The 21,803-nt window shown below is 51.2% G+C and overlaps 2 protein-coding genes across 3 annotated transcripts in view; one reads left to right on the top strand and one right to left on the bottom strand.

The window, feature by feature from the left end:
- FANCM (FA complementation group M) overlaps window positions 1–21,803 on the bottom strand; it is an 861,212-nt gene that overhangs the window by 593,514 nt on the left and 245,895 nt on the right. The gene's annotated exons all lie outside the window — the stretch shown is intronic.
- Window positions 1–21,803, top strand: part of LOC147689781 (heme-binding protein 1-like) — a 113,347-nt gene that overhangs the window by 26,120 nt on the left and 65,424 nt on the right. The window lies entirely within an intron of this gene.

Raw genomic sequence — 21,803 nt, 5'->3', positions numbered from 1 at the left:
CCAATAAATGTGAGGGTCCTGCTTCAGTTGTATCAAAGAAGAGGAAGGCTGGGGGGGCTCCCTACAACAGCGCACCAGACTACTAAAGTGGGCAAAACTAAAGAGTCATCTTGCGGGAAAAAAGGGAGCGCACAAGAGGCTGGAACTTCTAAGATTTTAATTCCCACACCCGACAATTCTCCAACCTGTTCTAACCAGTTGCCCTGCGATGTGGAGGCAAGGCTTATTGCTAAGTTTCAAGAACTTTTGGAGGCAAAGCTCGATCCCCTAGCTCTTAAATTATCAGATATTAGTCAAAGACTAACCAAGATGGAGCATCACCTATTGGTTAGTACCCCAAGTTGCCCAATAGTTCCCAGTACAGTTTTAGTGCCAGCTCCAACTGCTCCAATTGTCCCTCTACCCCACCAATTTCTGATAATGTGTTGGTAAGTGTGAATGGGGTTGCACCCCCTCAGCAACCCGTGGCTAATGGAATGGTTCATGATAGTTTAATATCTGGTAGAGGTTTAACAAGGGCGTGCCACTCATATTAGGGCTCACCTGGGTGGGTCGAATAGCCAACAATGCAACGAAACCTTGAACTTACCTCCAGAGGCAACACCCTACTCCATTGTTCTCACTAACGTTCCCCATCTCCAATCCGGCACTGAGGAAAATTGGATGTCACTGAGGAACAAGGCCCTCCACTTTATAGATTCTAAAACAAGGTTGGGGGGGCAGCTTTTTAGGGGCTATGAAATGACACATAGAGTTGCCTGGATAGGCAATACCAGTAAAGCAAGTAGAGGTGATTGTGTGGTGTTTAACTTTGGGTCTCCCCATCTAGTCAAAACAATACTAGAAAGGGCTGGCTCATGGTATTTGAGTGTGGAAAGTATAAACATCTTACCCCTGGGGTACTTCTATCGAGATAATCGGCTGATACAAAAGCTGATGGCTATTAGCAACCGGGTGCCATTAGCACAGTGCCCTTAAGAGTACACTGTCCCAACATTTAATAGGTTCGACTTCTTTAACAATCTTGAGGACATCGACTGACTGGGTCCAGCGTTACAGCCAATAACTGTCTCCCCATGCTGGGTTCAGTAATCTAATGGGACCGGTGTGCACAACCCCAATGGCAGAGAGTCCTATGTAACCCATTGTAGTAGCTTGGGTAATCAGGTGGCAGTGAGGTCCTGCCTCACCGATTTGGCTGGTACCAGTACTTCTAGTGTTAATGCCACACCCGTATCTGTGTTAACTACTGATGTAGGTTCCTCCCAATGTATATCTAAGGAGTCCTTCGGAGTCCTTGGAATAGCATCCTGGAATATTGCGGGGCTCACAAGTAAGCTAGTCTCCATGGAGTGGACCACATTTATTGAGGAGCAGGACATCATATTCTTCCAAGAAACCTGGGCAGTAGATGAGGTGTTCCACGAGGGATATACAAATTTCTCCAAACCAGCAGTTCAGGGTGAAAGGGGTAGACCCAAGGGTGGGTTGACCATCTGGACCAGACAGTCCCTTTCCTACAATTTTGAGGAGATTGAAGTCGATTCATTGGATATTGTTATTCTAAAGCTTTCCCGCAGCACCCATCAGGTTATTGTCCTTATTAATGTTTATTCTAGGGTCTGCTAGGAGGGAAGCCAACAGACACAGTAGACGTACTAGATGTTTTTTTAACTCAACACAAAGGGAGCAGCAATATTATCGCAAGGGATTTTAATTGCACTTTCGAACCCCTGGACTGTTAGGACTTATCTTAGCTTGGAAGAGGATGACCAATGGTTGATTCCCCCACTGGACATCACTCCTATTAAAAAATTGGACTAGAGCAGCTCTTCAGCAAAAAGCTTTGTGTCTAGAACACGGGATAAGAGCTGCCAATGGCCGCACGAAGTCTGACAAGCAAAGGGCTGCAACATTCAGCATTGGGCATAGTCAGAGTACTTTATGGTTAATATGGAACTTTCGCCAGAATTGCTCGATATGACGGTTGTCGATAGGCCTGAAAGTCATCACAACCCACTTGTAGTTTCTTTGCGGGATATTGTTTTCAGTAGATCGAATGCACAGCATAATAGATTAGATTTCGTAGAGGGCCAGTTGACTAATGACACCAGACGTCTTAAATGGTCCAAGGTAGTCCTTGACCCAGTGAAGTTGCAAGCTATGAGCCATTTGGTAGCAAATTCTACTGCTACCATACAGGCTGAGATAGAAACTGGGTTGTCTAGGGACGGAGTTGGTAAAATACATGAGCATCTTTTTAACCATTTAAAGGCTTTTTTATAACATACAATTCAAAAGGCCCTGCATCATCAGGGTGCAAAGCAGCACCATGGTACAACTCCAAGTGTCGCGTTGCTTATAGATTATTGGCTGCTGCAATTAGCCCCTTTACCGCTGCCCCGATTTTCCCGCAGTGCGGCACTTCCGCAAAACGGGCGGGCCGCGTCGGCCATTGGCTGACGGCAGCACTGGGGAGGTAGTGCTGCCGTCAGCCAATGGCCGACGGCAACAAGGAAGGGGTTAGAAGTAAGAACCAGGATTCTATAAGAGAAAAGCGGCAGGGTTATCAGTTATCAAAACGTAAGGCAAAACGGGATTGGGATAAGGCACACTGGGCGGAACTCCTCCATGCTTGTTCTGGAAGGGACATGTCACATTTTTGGCATTTAATGAAATGGGGGAGTGGGGACTCCAGAAAAGATCCCTCTAACCATGTGGAGCCGGATCTGTGGGTCTCACTTTTCACAGGCCAATTTGCAATTAACTTGGGCACACAGGATATTTTTGTCGTGCCTTTCTCCCATCCCCCACTTAGTATCTCTAGTATGGAAGTAGAAGCAGCACTCCTCAAAGTTCCAAAAGGGAGGGCGCCAGGTCTCGACTGCATTCCTGCAGATCTTTTTGTCCAAGACCTGGCAACCTGGACTAAATATATTCAACTTATAATGAATGCTATCGACCAAGAGGGAGCGGTCCCTGGTTCCTGGGCTGGCGCCGTTATTATCCCCATCTTTAAAAAGGGGGATTGGTCACTTCCAGGAAACTACAGACCGATTAGCTTGATCGATTGCATTCAAAAAGTTGTGGCTAGAGTGATACTAGGGAGAATTCAGGCCTGGTCGTACGACTGCCACATTTTATCAGATCTCCAAGCGGGCTTTAGACAATGTATTAGTACAGTGGAACAGGTCCTAAGGTTCATTCTTATTTACTGGCGCACTGTTACTTTGGGGAAAGGTGCAATTTATGCAGCGTTTGTGGATCTGAGGTCTGCTTTTGACCTAGCACCTCGCTCCAAATTGTTGCATAGTCTGTTAAAGCTGGGCATGCCTTTGGAGATTCTGTCTTTTGTAATTAAATTGCATACAGACAACTTTGCCCAGGTCAGGTGGGATATGGCTGGTCATACTACCGACAAATTTCCGGTTGAGAAGGGGTTTAGGCAGGGGTGCGTCCTTGCACCAACACAATTTTCCATCTATATTAATGGGGTTTTGAATTATTAGGAAGATTGTCCAACCGATGCCCCGAGTCTAGGTGGAAAAAAGATCCCACTCCTAATGTTTGCCGACGACACCCTCATCATATCGAAAACAAGACAGGGTCTTCAACGCGCCCTGATAAGATTTGAGGAGTTTTGTGAGGATCATGACCTGGTTGTAAATGTTGACAAAACAAGGTTTATGGTCCTCCAAAACTCGGCGAAACAAATCGGTGAAGTTAGGATGCGGGAAGGTGGGTTGGAACAAACAGACTTTTTCATACCTTGGGGTTACACTTGACAAAAAGATGAGTTGGAAGCCTCAACTTGATTGTCTTATAGTCAAACATGCTCAACTCTCGGGTGCGCTGCTCAGGGAATTTAGACGTTCTCATACCAAACCCGTGGCCCCGGTACTCCAGATATACTATTCTAAAGTTAGTGCCGCAATTTTATATGGTTCGGAACTGTGGGGACACATGAATCTGGATGCACTGGTGGTAATTCAAAACAAATTCTTAAGATCTGTAACAGGTTTGCCACAATCCACCCCCCTAATTCCTCTCTATTTGGATTTGGGTTGTCACTCCTTAAGAGATGTCGCCCGATTCAGATCAGTTTTATACTGGAGACGACTCTGGGTGACTCCCGAACTAACCAACTATGCGTTGGCAGTCCGGGAAATTCGGGATTTGGATGTGAACAACAAAATAGAGTGGTTTAGAGGTGTTAAATATATTCTCACTGAGCTAGGCCTGGTTCGGTTGTGGTCCTCTCAAGAGGGAAGTGCTTTTCCAACAAAAAATGAACTTAAGACAGCACATTGGGATTGGATTTACACCCGACAGTATGCATCTTCCAATAGTCCCACATTGTCTAACACCTTCCGACACATCAAATTTGAACCACATTATGAGCAGTATTGGGACCTAATTACCTCAACTTGTGACCGTAAATTATTTCACCAATTCAGAGTTGGTACCTTACCGACCAAGGCCTTTACAATATATATACCGGATGCAAGACATTATCAAATTGTTTAGGACAGAAAGTACAACGATGATGTTCTCTAAGTAAAACAGACGGTTTGTGTCAATCTTCACACATTTACAGTTAATGAGGGTTATATATGAACTATCTACACCTATCAGCAACAGGTCAGGGACAGCAATTTTCATGACCCTCTCGCAGATCTCTTTTATCAAATCTGATCCCTCCTCTTCTTCTCAGATATACACCTGCATAGTAAACAGTACTCCTCTTGTTTTGCTGACATTCTTACTTAGATGAGATCCACTTAAAAAGATATGCTAAAGGCACTCTGCTACTGGGAACAATATGAGTGTTCCACAAGTTGAAGACTTTCCTAACACCATCAACCCCTGAGAGATAAATGATTGGATCTGCTTTAAAACTGAAATCATGGGGGCGTGGCCAAGATGGCGGCGTGAGCAGACGTGTTCTGTCGGAGCTCCCGCCGCCGGCCGTTATCTACAGCGTCTCTTTTAGCGAAACGCCCTGAACCGAGCACTTCCCCGGCGGGCTGAGGCCGGCATTGCTGCGGGGGACTGCTGGACAGCTGTGTGGTCGATTCCCGGCGCGGAGCCCCGGCTGGGCTCGGCCCGGCGGTCTGGCGGCGCTGATGGCCTGAAGGGAGCGCGGCACGACAGCGAGGCCGCGAGGGGCGGAGTCTGCGGGCCGAGTCACGGGCGTCTGTGCCCGGCAGCTGCTGCACCGGCGAGCCCGGCCCGCGCGGCTGAGCGCGAGGCCCCCGTGACCACCTGTCGGGGGCTTCTGCGGGCTCGCCACACGGACCTGCTGCTGCCCGGAGTGCCTGGCTGGTGGCAGTCGACGGCGGACTCGGCTTGGGTCGAGCGGATGACCCCAAATCAAGGAGGTGAGGAGAGGTGGTGAAGGAGGCCCCCACCCCCCCGGCCCAGCAGACCCCCTTCCACGGGGGGTCAGCGGAGACTGGCTGGCGCCCCCGCAGACCCGTCCACTGGCAGCGGGACACGACGGCAGGCCGGGACAGTCGAGAGCACATTCGGCCGGCGCGGGGCCTGTTGGCAAAGCCCCCCGTGGACGCCGATCCCCGCCTGCAGCATTGCCCCGGTCCCTAGCCGCACCCGCGCACCTGGGCATTCGACAGGGGAGGTGGTGGCCGGTCGGCGCGGGGGGCGCGGAGAGGACCCATAGGGGCCACACACGTGGTGGGACAGCACGAGGGCCCTCATCCTGAGCGGACGCTGGAGACGCCCACACAAGCAGCCAAGCCCCCCCGGCCACGACCCCCACGGAGGCGAGCGGACCCCCCACGCCGCGAGGAGGCCCCAGCGACCATACTGGACTCTCGCCCCCCAGACAGTGCACCGTGGTGTGCCGCGGGCGCCATCTTGGGCGGCCTCCCGCCCGGTCCGGCCGGCGCTCCCCGCCCCGCCCTCTAAAGCCGGCGCCCCTGCGCCCATCACGCGGCCCCCCCTGAACCCGGCTGCAGATTTGTGGAGCGGCCACGTCGCACTGCTCCCCCGGAGTGGAGGAAGACTGGGAGGATCGCGGGGGTGCCACTCACGCTGCACTGGTTGTCCCGGGGCCGGAGCGGTGCCCACAAAGCCCGAAGATCGGTCCGCGGCCGGCTGAAGGTGATTCCGACAGACGCGGCTGGGGTCTCGGAGACGGTATGTCCGGCGGAAGGCCCAGGAAGGACCGCACCATCAAGGATCTCTTCACCCCCCCCACCGTGGGGAAGCGGAATGGCCCCTTGGGGGCGAACCCCCGGGGAGACACGGACAAGCAGACGGTGGACCCATCGCCCCCTGGGGGAGCGGATCCCGAGGCTCCAGTCACGCGGTCCTTTCTGGAGTCCCTGTTCACGGGGCTGAGGGAGGACATCCACGCCCTAAAGAAGGAGCTCCAGGACGAGATCAAGGAGGTCCGCCGCGACACCGACGCCATAGGGGAGAGAGTGGCAGACCTGGAAACAAAGAGCGACACCCGGGACGCCGAAATAGAGGCCCTAAGGCAGGAGTTGGCCCGCATCCATGACCAGCAGGTGGATCTCCAGACACATGCCGAAGATCTGGAGAACCGCTCCCGGCGGCATAATATCAGGATCCGAGGAGTGAAAATGGCCCCGGACACGGAGGACCTCTTTCGGTTCACGCAGGGTCTCTTCAACCACATCTTGGGCCGACAGGAGGATGCCCCCCTGCGACTGGACAGGGCCCATCGGACGGGCCCGCCGAGGGCCGACGCAACGTACCCCCCGGACATTCTGGTGTGCGTGCAGGACTTCAGGACGAAAGAGGAGATCCTGAGCAAGGCACGCCGCATGGAGAGGATCACCTTTGGCGACCATTCACCGGCGCTCTACCAGGATCTGGCTGCACTTACCCTAGAGAAACGGCGCATCTTTCGGCCAGTGACGGCGGAACTGAGACAGCGCAACATTTCCTACAGCTGGGGGCACCCCTTCCGCCTGGTGTTTCGGCTCGGCAATGTCCTTCATCAGCCACGCACCATCAGAGACGCCTGCCGCGTGCTGGGCCTGGAGGAGCCGGTGGTCGACGATGGGTCGCCGGGAAAAAAGACTTCTAATGAGACTGGCCCGGGCCGCTGGCAGCAGCAACGACGCAGACGCAGGCCGAAACGCCCCGCGGCAACCGAGATAGAAGAGGGTCAGAGGGCTGCAGTGGAGACGGTGGCGCAGGGCCTGGCGCCGACGAACAATAGCTGAGCGCTGGGAGAGCGACGCACTGGTTCCACAAGCCATGATGGGTTCGGGCTAATCTAGTCCGGCGGCGGGGGCGCGTGCAGAGCGCTCCTGGGTCTTCCCTGATGGTGACTCTGTCTTTTCGTCTGTGGCGGAGTGCTTCGAGCAGGCCGACCTGCTTGCGACGCCGCCACGGCCCCCATTCTACGGACTTACCTTACCACGGGTCCAGTGGCCATGAGCCTGGACCTGGGACAATGTTGGACCATATTTCTTTGCCAGTTGGGGAGGAGGATTGGGTAGGGGGGTGGGCACGGGGAGTTGGATGGGAAATGTTTGCACTGAGAGAGGGGGGGTTCCAGGTGGGGAGGTTGCTCCAGTTGCTCCAGTTGAGCGGGGACCTGGGGAGACAGTTTGGGTTGGGGGGGTCTTGGGGAGTGAGGGGGGAGGGGTGGGAGGGTTCTCCTTGTCCAGAAGGTTCGGTCGCCGAGAGTTGCCCTACCGCGGCCCTTGGCGCAGCGTCTTTCACGACCCGCGGGCCCACACTCACGGCCACCGGGCAGACTTGGCTTTACTCGTACGATCCCAGATATGCCACGACACCTCATAGTGCTTACGCTTAACGTGCGGGGTCTTAACAGCCCGAACAAGCGCAGGGCGATATTATCCTATCTCGAGCGCTCCAAGGCAGACATCTGCCTCCTCCAGGAAACACACCTTGTGCGCAGCGACCAGCATAGACTCAAATCCCGCGCGTTCCCGTGGCAGTTCTTTTCCTCTTCCCCGAAGAAGTCTGCAGGGGTGGCGATCCTAGTGGCTAAGTCCTTTGAGGGGAAAGTCCTCCAAAAAGAAGCCGAAGTTAGAGGGCGGCTCCTACTCTATAGCTTCCAACTCGCGGGCCACACCTTGCTTGTGGGCTCTGTTTATGGTCCGAATGAGGGCCAAGAAAAGTTCCTGCATACAGCTCTAGAGACCGTTACAGCCACCACACACACTCACTTGCTGCTGGGGGGGGACCTCAACATAGTCTTTCATAACACGGCGGATCGCTCGGGTCAGAGATCCGGTCAAGTAGGGGCGCTCACAGCGGCAGGTCACGCGCACCTGGCGGACCTGGGCCTCATCGACCTTTGGCGGCACACGCACCCCCAAACCACCGCCTACACGTATTACTCGGCTGCTCATAAGACATATGCGAGGCTAGACTATTTCCTGGGCTCCTCGCAGCTAGCGCTACATGTGGAGAGCGTGGAGATACTACCAGCATCGCTCTCGGACCACTCCCCGGTGGCGGCGACGCTTCGGGTGGGAGCCATGCCAGCTCCACAACGGCACTGGAGACTGCGGGACGGTCTCTTACAGCTGCCTGACACCCAGGCCCGACTCACGATGGCGATTGACCGCTTTCTGGAGCACAATGCCAATGAGGACACCACCAAGGCGACCCAGTGGGCGGCCCTTAAAGCGGTCCTGCGCGGGGAAATTATTTCCATTGCCACGGCCAACAACAAGGAGAGGGAGCTGAAACGAGCCGAGCTCTCCCAGCGCGTGGCGGAATTAGAACAGATGCACCAGCGCACCGGGGCATCCAGAGCATGGCGTCAACTGTGTGCCGAGCGGAAAATGCTAGCGGCCTTGGACCAAGATGTGGCGGAATACGCCGCGATGCGCCTCAAACACGTCTACTATACCGGTGGCGACCGCTGCGGGAGACTGCTGGCGAGTAGGCTTCGGGCGCAAACTCAGAGGCAACAAGTGAGCTCTCTCCGGCTGCCCAGTGGCGACCTGGTCACGGAGAACGCAGCGATTGCGACGGCTTTTGGCAATTACTACGCGGCGCTCTACGACGCGGATCACCTGGACCCTGACGCCGGCCCAGCCTATTTACGGGGCGCGGACCTCCCCGCCCTTACCCAAGCCCAGGCGGACTTCCTGGAGCGGCCCATAGGCCTGGAAGAGGTCATCTCGGCCATTGCCCGCCTCAAGGTCGGGAAATCCCCGGGACCCGACGGCTATACTGCGGCGTTTTACAAGACCTTTTGTCAGCAGCTTGCCCCCCTCTTGCGCGACCTATTCAATACATTTGACACGCCCGGCGCCATACATCCGGACCTGCTGGAGGCGTCTATCTCTGTTATTCCCAAACCGGGTCGTGATCCGGCAGTATGCGGCTCCTACAGACCCATATCGCTACTGAACGTAGATCTGAAGCTCTACACTGGCATACTAGCGAGCCGCATCGCCCCATATATGCAACAACTAATAGACCCCGACCAAGCGGGCTTTATCCCCCAACGGCAGACCAGCGACAACACCAAGCGGGTGCTACACCTCATTGAGGCCGGATCACGCACTAAACCCGGATGCATGCTGCTCACCATCGATGCGGAGAAAGCCTTCGACAGAGTACACTGGCCGTACCTTGATCAGGCCCTCCGCCACTTCGGCTTTGGGGAGAAACTCCGCCACCGCATCTTCAACTGCTATCGCCGGCCCAACGCCGCGGTACGAGTGAACGGTCATACCTCCCCGAGGTTCGACATTGGCAGAGGCACGCGCCAAGGCTGCCCGCTGTCACCACTCCTATTCGCATTGTACATGGAGCCGATGGCTCAGAGGGTGCGGCAACATGCTCTCATTTCAGGTATTAAATATGGGGCCGACACGCATAAGCTCAGCCTGTACGCCGACGACGTCTTGCTGTCCCTCACTGACCCGATGCGATCCCTGCGCGCTCTCTTTGTGGAGCTACACACCTTCGCCCTGGCCTCGGGCTTCAAAATCAACGAAGCCAAATCTGAGGCCTTGAACATCTCACTAAGCCCGGATGTGGTGGACGAGATTAAATCGGAATTCCAAATCCAATGGTCGGACGTAACCGTCCCGTATCTGGGCGTTCGCCTGGCTCCCACTGTCCGAGGCACTGCGCGGGCCAATTATGAGGCCCTCACCCACAAACTCCGGGAGCAGCTCCGGCGTTGGAAGCCACTTACGCTGTCGTGGTTAGGCAGAATTGCCGCAGTCAAAATGACACTGCTACCGCAGATTCTGTACCTGTTCCAGACGCTTCCTCTGAACCCCCCGGCGGGTTGGCTCCAACAAACTCAGTCGGAACTGTCACGGTTCATCTGGAACGGCCGGCGACCCAGATCCAAGCATACTCTCGCCACCCTACCCCCCGCGAACGGGGGCGTCGGCGTTCCAGACCTTACCCTGTACTTCCAGGCGGCACAGCTACGCACCTTTGTGGAATGGTTCCAGCTGGAGTCCGGTAAGCACTGGCTCTTCCTGGACCAGGCGGTGGCCGGCCGTACCCTCCAAGGCGTGCCCTTCATTCCGCGTCGACACCGTCCCCCTAACCTGTACGCCTCTGAAATCACCAGCACCGCTCTGCGAGTGTGGGATAGAGTAGCCGTGGCCAAGGGGCTGACCACCTTCCCTTCGCCCATGACTCCCATCTTTGAGAATCCAGACTTCACACCGGGCTTGGACACCGGCACGTTCACGACGTGGCGGACGACACCCTGTCGCGCGGCAGGACACATGTTCGACATCAAGGGCATTCTGCCGTTCCGGCAGGTCAAGGCGGATTACGGCGTGGCCGAATCAGAACGCCTGCAGTACCTGCAGGTGCGCCACTGGGTGCTCCACCCCTCGATCCAACCCGGAGCCCAACGGCCCCTCACACCTTACGAACGATGGCTGCTGACGCGCACCTCGGATAAGAAGTTGATATCGGACCTCTATCAGCAGCTGCTCCTCACGCAAGCACACACCTACAATGCGGGCCAAGTCCGGTGGGAGAGGGACCTGGGGAGGCAGCTCACTAGAAAGGAATGGGAGGGGGTGTACCATAGAGCCAGGCACTCGGCGCACCACACCGGCCTTACCGAGACTTTAACTAAGGTAGCAACATACTGGTACCACACCCCTGAAAGGCTACACCAATGGGATGCTCGGATCAGTGACAGATGCTGGAGGGGATGTGGGGAACTAGGGACGCTGGAACACCTGCTATGGAGCTGTAAGGCGCTGCGCCCCTACTGGGACCCTATCCTGGATCTTATAGATGCTCATCTAGACACACAACTGCCGCGCTTCCCAGCGTACATTCTACTAGGCCTCTCAAACGCACTCATGTATCCTCTGAAATCCTGGCGCGGGCGCCTGATTGCACTTGCACTTGGGGCTGCGGTCCAAAACATTGTGGCACACTGGAGGGCGACCCAAGCGCCGCAACAACTGGGGTGGCTTCATAGACTGTGGGCGATCCTGGGAATGGAGAAACTATCGCTGGCAGCATCAGGGAGGGGGGCGGAGTTTGCGGAACTCTGGCGACCATTCCTCGCCTTGCTCACCGGGGAGTTTCGGGAGGTGAGCTGCCCGCGCTACCTGCGTCTGCTACGCTTAGCCGAAACACCTCTCCCGGACCCCAAAACACATACCCGTAAGCGCACAGACCCCACGCGCGTGGCGTCCACTGACTGTTGAGGATGGTTCGCGACCTAGAGCTGGATTCCGGACATGGACAAGGAGAAGGGAGGGCTGGGGTGGGGTGGGTGGTGGGGTTGTTCACAGTTCTTTGTTTCTCGTGTTTTCTTACAATGCACTAGCACTGACCAGCTTGCACCGTTGTAGCACCTCTTAAGACGCGGCCGGCCCATTGGGTTGTAGGCGGCTTGCTGTGTTAATAAAATGATGTACCCGCTGGCCCTATGATGGGTATCCGCGGGGTCGCTGACCCCGGCCTCCCTAGAATGGTGGCGGCCCTTACAGAAGTCGCTGAGGTGCATTTTTTGCCTATGCTCAATAAAACATTTAATACATAAAACTGAAATCATGAATCTAATAACAATTCTCTTCTCCTCACCATTCGTATCAACCTATCCCCACCAGCAGGGCCCGAAATCTCCAACTCACATTCTATACCACACTCTTGCTTCTCATATCAGTCAACTTACGAAAGCTAAAACCACAAAATGATTTCCATGAAAACACTGCCAGTGCATTATAGTCAGTTTTTTAAAGTCTGGGCTATAAAATGCAAAGAAGCTCCAGAATGTTGAAGGTCTTACAGTCCTCTGTACCCTCAGCATGCTGGCTTCCCCTTAGGAGAAGATATCAACTTGGCTCCTTTACAAATCAATTCATCAGCTCAACCAACTAACTTCTGTTCTCTTTATCCTAAGAAGTAACAACATGAGATTCGCATCTCAACTCAAGAATTCTGCTCTTCTAAAGAACCAGATAGAATGCTTGTTCCTAATCTGTTGCCGTCTCTCACCTATGGGCCCACCGCAAGAAACTAGTGCTACATGTAGGTCTGCTTTCTGAAAACGTTTATCTTTATCAATCCCATGTATTGTCCTCTCTTTTCTGTGGTTGGCCAAACAGCTTAAAGCTACCAGAGATAATCAGGCATAATACAGAACAGTAATACAGTACACAGAAAACCCACAATCAAATAATACAAAAGAAACACCTCCAACTTGCACAACATTTTAGAAAACAATCTTTCCTCAAATCAGCTGTTATTCCACATTCACTAAACGAATAACCATCACATAAAACATATGTAAACAAACAAGCTCCTCTACCATTTCGCCTGAGTACAGTGTTGAGTCTGTTTGGGAATACACCCTGATTCTAACAATCATATGTAACTGGAAAATTGCATTATTATGTATCAAAGCTACAGTGTGAAATATGTACCAAACGATGGATAGCTATGTTACAAATCTACACACTGACTGTACTTCATACTTTCTGAAAGTAACTCATAACGCTGAACAAACTCAAAGAGAATTGTGCAATCTTCATTTATAACCAACTATCTCCAGTGTCCAGCCTCACATCTAAATCAGTTGTACAAAAATACCGCAATATGAATCAAGTGCATAGTGTTACAGATTTCCTTTAGTAACATAGCATTCAAGTCGCTGGTCAACTATTCACTTTAGTCTTACTTTAAAGTATACTGGTAAGCCGGTTGTATGGCCCACAGGTTCATAAACATTCTTCAAGGGGTATTGTGTCTTCCTTCTATTTACCTCGAGGTCAATATCAAGCTCCCAAAATAATCAAGTTCAAGGGTATTACAAACCCACCATGGTAGTGGTCTTTTTATTACCACAAGCAAATAAAACTGACCAGTAACACTTCTACAAAGTCAAAACTGTAATATAACCAACCTCAAGTAAAATCCACAGCAGAATATTGACTCCGATTTACTAAATCATCAAACACCTTACCGTTATTTAGAAATGGTAGAAATATCATTAAAGGAAATGTAAAGTTATATTATTCATTCATCTCCTACATCGCACCCAAGACATGGAACGACCTTTCTCACCACATCATAGCCTCTTCCTCACTTCTTGAGCTCCACAAGAAGCTGAAGACTTGGTTCTTTGGATAAGCACTTTGGGGTCTACACACCAGCCTAAAAGCCTGAACACCCTCTCTAGTGATTAGTGCGCTATACAAATCATATCAACATAACATAACATCCCGGGCACTAATTCGCCCAACTATGTGCTTGGGAAGTGGTGGAATCAATGGTTGCGGCAGGGGAGTAACAGCATTGACATCAACTGTCTCCTAATGCGTTTGTGCATTATTTTATGCTGAAAGAAATAATAGTTTAGAAAAAACTATCAATTCATCCCATGTAGTAGTAAACAATCTATATCTTATATCTAAAAAGGCATAATTGTGTAATTTACCTTTTTCCTGTCTTATTTGTGTCCGGTGCGTATGATTAACTGAAACACTTGAAAATGCTCTGTTAAACATCTATGTAGTAGTTATTATTTTTAGCACATTCAAATCAGGTTTTCATTTATTTTTGGTCTCGTTTTGTATCTTCCCTTGATCCATGTCATGCTCCCCTCTCCAGGTCATTCAAGGCACCTCCTTGCCCTGTTGCCTTTTTTTAAAAAACATTTCTTTATTGTCCATTATAACAAGCATTATACATGTCACAGCAGTTAAACATTGTATCACAACATGAATCTACTGGTACATAGTGACAAGACTAATGTCTACAGTTTCTGTTCCTTTTTGAATGTTCCTTCTTTTTTGTCCAGTGAACATCAGTTTTCAAGTAAAATACATTGTTTAATGAACTTAAGAACTCATTTAAGCCACCCCCCTACCCTCAATTAACCGGTCCCTAAATGATACCCTATCTCCAACTCTATCTCAATTCATTATGTGGCTATTACCACGATGTTCTGACTTTGGCTGACTATTCCACTGTGGTGGTCTTTCTCCCCCAGGGCATTGGGGGCCCGGGACATCAACTCTCTCAGTTCTTTTATCTCCTGTATCATTACCCCCCACGCCAGCAGCACCTCTGGAAGTTTAACATCCCTTCTGGTCTTTCTCATGGGGTGTTCTTCAACCATTGCCCATTCTTTAAAATCTTTCTTCCATTTGTCCACCTGCAGGCCCTGGGGGATAACCAGTGGATCGCTATTCTTCTCTTGGGTACCGCAAGTCCCAATATCAGGAACCGTCTGGTAGTTTTACATTTGGGATTCTTGGGGATCAAACCAAGAAGGCATGTGTGTAGCTCTAGGGCTACAGTCAAACCCGTGATTCTGTTCAGTTGTTCTAGAATTTCTACCCCAAATCTTTGTATTACTTGGCAATGCCAAACACATGAATAAAATCAGCTTGGACGTGCTGGCAACGGGGGCATTTGGGGTCTCTGGCTGAATTAATGTTTTTTCTGACATTTTCGTGGATCTTTGCCCAGTCTGTTGTCGAGATCACATGTGCACTGAGCTCTTGCCATTTTTCCTCAATTTTCAGGGGCTTAACTGTTTTATCTTCTCTAAATGCCCTATATAAATGAGAAACAAGTGCCCGCCAACCCGCCATTGCAAGTATAACAACCAATGTTCGTGTAGGGTCAGGGGCTTCCGGGAACATCGGCCAAAGGTGGCGAGCCGTAGCTGCTATTTTAGCATATTTTAAAAATTGACCTGTCCCTAGTCCAAACGTAGCGACTGAGTCTTGGTAGGTAATGAATCTATTCTCTAGGTAAAGGTCAGTAAACATTAGACAGCCCCCCTCCTTCCACTTTTCAGCAGACCTATCCTGTTTTATTTGAGAGAACTGTGGCATAATCCAGATATCTGCCTCCGGTGCATAGGGTACCCTTTTGATCAGTCGTCTGATTGTTCTATCCCATATGGTGCTGATGAGTCTGATTAACAGGGGGTTTCCTCTCCTCGTATCTTAGTCGCCCAGAGCAATGTCCTCAGCCGTCCCCTAGTATAAGAACCCTCCAGCAGGGCACGCTCCCAGGATGGATCTATGTCCAGCCATGCTATTGCATGCTGCAACTGGGATGCTAGATAGTAGAGCGCTAGGTCTGGGATTTCAAGACCCCCTTTGCCCCATTGTCGTTTCATCACCTCCAAGCTTACCCTGCACCTCTTTCCGTTCCATAACCGCTGGATGAGAAGTCTGTCCAAGTCCCGGAATACCCTGCGTGGCATTTCATAAAAAGATCCCTGCATTGTGTACAAACACGTGGGTAGCACCACCATTTTAATCACAGCGATTTTCCCCATCAGGGACAGTTTCAGGGTGTTCCAGAATTTTATACTCCCTTGGAGGCCCATTATTACTCTGCCCATATTGTGGTCATAGAAGGTATCTATTTCTCTGATCACTCGGATCCTAAGGTATCTCACAGGATTCAGTTCCCATGGGAGTTCTAGCTCTAAAGCTTGGGAATCAACCCTGGCCGTCCTATTGGAAACAGCTGTGATTTATTTTTATTAATATGTAAACCAGAAGCTTCCCCAAACCTCCCCAATATATTGAGCAATATTGGCACCGATCAGGATTTGTGGCGCAGGCAGACCAAGGCGTTGTCCACATACAATGAAACTATATGTTCAGTTAGAGCTATACTGATGCCATGTCCCTGCAGCTCCATCCGGAGAGAACATGCCAGTGGCTCCATTGCGAGGGCAAACAGCGGGACCCGGTTTCGTGCCCCTATGGAGTGATATTGCCTCTGATGCAAACCATCCCGCGGGGACTCTTGCTTTGGGCTACATATAGAGTAGTCGCACCCAGGCTACAAACTCCGATCCCAGTCCCATTTTTAGGAGGACTTGCCAAAGGCATTCCCAACAGACCGAACTGAAAGCCTGTTCGATATCCAAAAGCGATAATGCGCTCTCTTAAGCTCTATTCCCAAGTGTCTGCATTACGTGTGCCAGACGACTAATACTTCTGCGTGTATTCCTACCGGGTATAAACCCAGATTGATCCTCATGCACCAACTGGGTAAGATATGGGAGCAGCCTACTTGCTAGCACCTGACTGATGAGTTTAAGATCTACATTTAACATAGAGATGGGTCTGTAGGAATCATCACTATCAATGCTTCTCAAATTGACCAGGGTAATTCACCCGACTCTTTCGCTTCTTCAATAGCTTCCAACAATCTGGAAGACACCAGCCCAGCATATTCCTTGTAGAACTCAGCCGTTAGCCCATCAATGCTTGGGGATTTAGCCTTTTTCACATGGGATATTGCAGCTCTCATTTCCTCTTCCCTAATGGGGCTCCTGGTAAGTCCTGGGCCTAAGAGTCCAGGCTAGGCAATTTACTTTGTCTAGGAATTTTGATAAGGTGTGCATGGCAGTGGGCTCCTGGGGTTCAGTGTAAATTTTAGTTAGATGGATGGCAAATGTCTCCTTAATTTCATGTTGTGTATAGACCATTCGCTGTCAGTCAGTTTTAATTGCCAGGATCGGTCGGGGTTGTGGCTCTATATTAATTAGCCGTGCCAGTAGTCGGCCAGCCGTATCGCCCTCTGCATACCATCTTCTTCTACTTCTACGTGTGTGGTATTTGTCTAGAGTGTCCCAAAGCTCCCCCACCTATTGTCTTTGTGCTGTCCATTCAGTGGGTCCCTCCAGATCAGTAGGTAGTGCATTTTCCAGGACAGCTAATTGCCGTTCCTGGTTTTGCAAATCTCGTTCCAGGACAGTTTTAACCACGGTTTCAGTGGACATACAAGCCCCCGTATGACCACTTTCAAAGCATCCCATTCCATACCGTTAGTACTAGTGGTGTTCCAATTGACTACGAAGTACCCCTGTAGCTCCCTACCAATTGCATCTTTATAAACTGGGTCAGTGAGTGCCTCAGTATTTATTCCCCACAACAGGATTTTAGATCTTGGCTTACCCAAAGTGTACATTATCAGTAACGAGGAATGATCTGATAAGTATCGGTCCAGATATTGTGCCTCCTCATTCTGTTCGCTATTCCTGCCTTTACAAAAAAATAGTCCAGTCTGCTATAGGAGTTTGTTGTGGGTGCATGACAGGAGTATACTTTTTAGCAGAGATTGCGATGCTGCCATATATCCAACAAGTTATAATTGGTTAAAAGCTGACTCATAGCTTCTGTAGTTCAAGGTTTAGCTGCGGGTCTGGTGGGTTGCCTAGCCAGGGCACGGAATTAGTCCCCTGCCATAATCAGTTCTACGTCTGGAGCAAAATCCACAAAGCCCAGAATTGACCGCAGGAACGCTCCGTCATAACTGTTTGGGGCATATACATTTACAAGGCTGGCCTTTCGCCCATCGAGTGTCCACTCCACTATAACATACCCTCCCAATGGATCAGGGTTAGACTTCCCCACTCTAAATGGGACCCCCGGCGCCATCCATATCATCGTGCCCCTGGCAAATCCGGAGCATGTTGTTTAAAAAAACTGGCCCCTCCACGAGTTGGACATATTTAAAGCAGTCCCCCTATAAGTGTGTTTCTTGAAAGAATGCTAGGTCCACTTTATACCCCTAAGGTATGCAGAGATCCAAATCAGTTTAGTCATATTATTTAGCCCCCTAACGCTCCATTTAATGAACTTATATTTCTGAGCAGTGTCTGCCATGATTACATACATCGACCCCTCATCTTTTTGGGGGAAACCTTTCAATATACCCGGGCGATTGCCCTGGTCGGACTGGTAAGATTCTCGGGATACCCTCTCTGCGAACTTCCGGTTCTAAACTTGGTAACCAAACTGTGTAAACTCATATGCCCCCCCACCCCTCCCCAAGGCAGTAGTATCGAACCCCCAAGGCGCAACCATTATCCAAGGAGTCGGGACTTTGCCCCAACATTAAATCACCCCCAACCCTACGCCCCAATCCCCAAATTTACGTTCAATCAAAACAATAGACGAGTTCGAAGAGAAAAAGGTGGTCTGAAGTTCGCCCAGACTGCCGGGCACCAGGCCGCCCCCATCCAGCTTGAGGCATGACGAGACAGCGCCAGGGCATCACAGCTGGGACATTCAAAACTGGATTGCGGCTTTTCCGTGCCTCAAACCCGGTAGTAAATCTATGTCTCATAGTCTAACAAGCTACGATTATCACTCATGTTGCTGAACCTTATATTTACCGCTGCTGAGTCCGTAGCAGTCCACTCGGCACCCCTTTGTTCCATTTTCCCCAATTGTTAGTCTTAAGGGGTTGCTGTTTAAGTTCACAGTTCAGCTAGGTCTTCCCTCCTCTTGCGATTGAGTCTCCTGTACCAGGAAAAGTGGGGCGAACGAGTTATGTATTGGTATGTCTTCCAAGTCTGTCTGTACCATGCTGTCTGGGCTCACCGCTATCTGTCCCATCTCAGGAGCCTTGCGGGCGCATGTTTCCGTTCTCCAGTGGTGCAGCGTTGACTTTTCTGTCAGCCATGTCTTCCTCGTTGTTCTCGCCAGCCCCTGTTTTGGTCTTGTCCGGCGAGACCTCTCCAGCCCATCCAGTCCATGGCCTCCTGTGGTGTGGAGTAAAAAAGGACCTTGCCGTCATGCTGAACACAAAGCCGGGCCGGAAACATCAGACTGTCTTTAATGTTATGACCCGAGTCCTTTTTTGACCCCTAGGAAATAATTCCGAAGGTCCTGTACCTTCTTGGTATAATCAGGGAAGATCTGGATATCCTGATCATCAAACCGGGGAGGGCCATGATTGCGCACACGCTGCAGTGTAGCATCCCCGTCTCTGAAATTGAATATACGAGCGATCATGGCTCTAGGCGGTGCCCCTGGTCTCGGAGGGGGTCCCAGGAGCAATGGGCCCTTTCTATAGCAAACATTTAAAGAGTCTGATATTGGTGAGAGCCAACCCTATCCATTGTTCAAGGAACAGGTCCGCCGCCGGGCCCTCCGTTTTTTCTGGGAAACCAAGAAATCAGAGGTTATTTCTCCTCGATCGCCCCTCCGCGTCTTCAGCTCTCTCCTCCCGCATCGTGCCCAAGTCCCCTTCCGTCGTAGTGACTCGGTCCGCTACTTTCCGCAGGTCCAGGCGCAGATGGTTAATATCCATTGCCATGGTATCCATCTTAGCTTCTAGCGCTAATCGAGAGTCTCTAAGGCAGCTAGGATGTCAGCTTTATCTTGGGCCATGGTTCCAGGATATTGAGCCTGTGCAGAAACACATGGGGAATGGTCGCATGTCATCAGCCCAATATCATATACTGCAGTATCTTGTTGGCCTGGGCTCCCCTCGCCTGTTTGTCTTTGCCCATAGTCCAGCCGTTTCTGACAGTCCCTCTCTCCTTTCTAGGGCCTGGGGTCTTGGAACCTCTATCAATGCGCCGGACAGGACCGTCACCCCAGGTCCGGAATGTCTTTGCTCCAGTTGTCCCAATTCAGGGGATATCAGGGTGCAATGGCATTTTCCCTGTTATTAGAGGGGATCTCTGTGCAACCGCCCCCTCCGCCCCCCAGCTGGATGTCCCAGGCCCGCAGGTATGTACAGTCACTGGGAGGGGACTTCCCCTTCACAGCTGACCCCCACACTGTACTCTCGGCGCACACACACGAGGAATGACGCTTCACGTACCCTCCACTCACGGACCCACATATCCCCGCGCTCACACCACACACTAGAAGGCTGTATGCTATTCTGGATCCAGTAGGGTGTCTGGAATGCGTGCAGTGAACCCCTCGCACTGCAATAGTGATCAGCTCCCTAATAAAGGTCCTCCGGGGTGGCTGCGCCAATCGGGGCCCAGGATGTATCCCACACAGCTCAACGGTACTCCTTGCGAAGAATAGCCGCCGCCATAATGGGGTCAGGCAGGCCGCCACGCCACGATCCCCGCCGTCTTGGTGTATCACTGCACTTGGGCCCGCCGGCTCCGCCACCACCAGCCAGGGCACAGGGTCATCCCCCTACTGCGGCACCGGGCCCCACAATGCTGTTAAAGTTGAAGTAACTAACATTCCAGTTGGGCTCTGGCATCAACTCCATCCTTCTGCCGATACACCATTGGTGAGGGCGGGCGATCAGGACCTCAACCAGAGGTGCTCCACAACATCACGATGCCCCCAGGTGGGGTTTCGGCACTGCCGAATGTCTTGCAGGCTTGACTTTATTCGGCACTATGGCCAGGCCCGCCATTTTGAAACCAGGCAGGCCGATGAACTGAAATTGCTGCAGACGGTTTCTTGGTCCACTTCGCTGCAGGTGGCCCCTGACATTAGCTCCACTTACTTGGGGGGCATTTCGCTGTCGTCGTCGGGGATAACTGTCCGCAACGCCAGCATACGGGGAGGATTATTCATCTGGGGCAGAAGCTCCGCAGGAATGCAGCTAGACAGCCATGATGTTAGGCTACGCCCCCCTCGCCTTGTTCCCTTCTGTGTACGTTTTGATCTGTATTCTATTTTGGTTGGTTGGGCCAGCAGCAATTCTGCTGGGGGTTTTAATAAATAAGCTTTTTTTTTTTAAACATACTTCTGTTCATTTCTACAGTATAGTTCTAGTGTTTTGTTCAACCTGGTTCTTATGATATTCTCGTGTTCAGCAATTCACAACTTAACCACCATACTCTAGCATTACGGCGACAAGGACATTTTATTTGCGATTTTGCATAACACAAGCACATTGCCTTACACCTACTTCACGGTACAAAAGGGGGTGGTAATGGATTGAGCATCTGAACCAATCAAACACTCACACCCAGTAAAAAGATCTGAGTTTAATCCATCACCGTTCTTTAGCCCACTCTGCCACCCCAGTTCAGACATGGCTATATGAAAATCAGTCTGACCCTGTGCCTCATGGGAACAGTCCAGCCGGAACTGCCAAGCCATGCCTTCCCTGGACCGGAAACAAGCTTCCGAGGACAGGTTTCTGGCATTCCAGCCGTCTTCAGCCCAGCTTGCTTGAATCCAGTGGCAAAGTGAGCAAGGGACTCACGTCTGAGCATATGTAGTTTCTGCGTGCAAACCTTGTATTTTTATATCTTTCGCATTTTCTTTTCCACAGATGTTCATATACCAATCAATTTATATGGTACAGAGAGCAAAATCAACAGCCATCATTCACAACAATTTATACAGTTTGCATCCCTGATGCTGGGGCAAAATTACTTTTTACGAGGCTGTGTAGTATGTGATGTACCATGGAACATTTGTCGTGTCCACTGCTTCTTACATGTATAGTAGTAAGGTCACCTTCCTTATGGTGAAGTCATATATTCCATCCTGTCAAAGATGTAGCTAGGGTCAATAAACATTAAAATGTCAGGCCGCCTTGAAATGTCATACTACTAACAATACCAG

This window comes from Lissotriton vulgaris, chromosome 9, assembly GCF_964263255.1.
Source record: "Lissotriton vulgaris chromosome 9, aLisVul1.2, whole genome shotgun sequence".
NCBI classification, from domain to species: Eukaryota; Metazoa; Chordata; class Amphibia; order Caudata; family Salamandridae; genus Lissotriton; species Lissotriton vulgaris.
Note: the sequence above shows the minus strand (reverse complement) of the source record. Positions and strands in the feature narration are given on the sequence as shown.